We start from the raw sequence: 1,178 nt of genomic DNA on the forward strand, positions 1-1,178 counted from the left end.
GCTGCTTAGAGTAAAAGTTTTCACAAAAACGAAAAAGGTTTTTGATCCTGCACCGACTTAGGTTGGAAATAAGTATCAATATATAAACCACATAGTGGACAGTGATGCTAAATAGTAGCAATGATGTCAGTCCGTGTGGCGGTGCGCCCAGAGTCAAAGAGAAGAATGTACATATGCAGAAGAAAAAGTATGACTCTTGTTTGGGCGCACTCTTGTTTTAACTATCTATCAATAGATAAGTAAATTCATATAGGAGTAATAACAGTGTGGTAATTGTTTCTACTCTTTAAAGCGCATGAGGGTTGGACACGACTGGTTGGAGATAGAATGGGTGTTGAATGATCAACAGGAGACAACGGTCTCATAAATGGATGTTCAGATCTTAATATTCCTGGATAATTGCATGTCGGAAGTTGGCTATAGACTGAGCCACTTCCCTCTGCCCAAGATCTGTACAAACTGGGTTTGTATTAATGCAGCCCTGATTGAGGTACGATCGTGAAGTGGGAAACCCATAAGCTAGGTCCCACTTCTGAACAATAGCCTAGGTGAAGAATGGGAAAGAAGAAGAGAGAGGTATTGTGGTGTAAGTGGTGATACTGCTGTTGGTATCTTATCTACAGGAAGGAGAGTTTCCTACTTCACTGGGTATTCCCTAGTGGTCGCCCATCTAGGTACTGACTCAGCCCACCTGCGTTTAGCTTCCAAGATCGGACGAGATTGGGCGTGAACGCAGGGGTATGGTCGTAGGAAAGTTCAGACCTGCAGTGCCAATGAGAGTGCACCGAAATGGGAGGATAAAATCCGCCTATGAAGGATGATTGTGAGAAATGCGTGCTGGGACAGAAAGATTGAAAAAGAGGAGATACCAGAAAAAGTTGAGGAAAATGTGTGAATCTGCTGTCCACGTTAGACCGAAGAAGCGTGTCTCCTGTGGGGACACGCTCCTCTGAATCGTGGATGAGAGTTCACGGAAGGAAGAACAGTGGGAGAGATAAAGGAGAAAAAGGAGGCAAAGGAGGAGAAGGGTCCCTGGGGGGTTGCCCAAGGTGTGTGACTACTGCTGGAACCTGGTCCAATGAGTCAGTTAATGCCAAGCCCCAGAATATTGAATTTACAAAGGTGATATGAGCAAAATGTCCCAATGAGGACAGGACTCAGTGGTTGGCACAGGGTTG

General features: G+C 45.0%; 1 pseudogene; it reads right to left on the reverse strand.

The window, feature by feature from the left end:
- Positions 1-633: 633 nt before the first annotated feature.
- On the reverse strand, positions 634-752 carry LOC134936643 (5S ribosomal RNA; annotated as a pseudogene).
- Between the last annotated feature and the right edge of the window lie 426 nt (positions 753-1,178).

Source organism: Pseudophryne corroboree, chromosome 1, assembly GCF_028390025.1.
Source record: "Pseudophryne corroboree isolate aPseCor3 chromosome 1, aPseCor3.hap2, whole genome shotgun sequence".
NCBI classification, from domain to species: Eukaryota; Metazoa; Chordata; class Amphibia; order Anura; family Myobatrachidae; genus Pseudophryne; species Pseudophryne corroboree.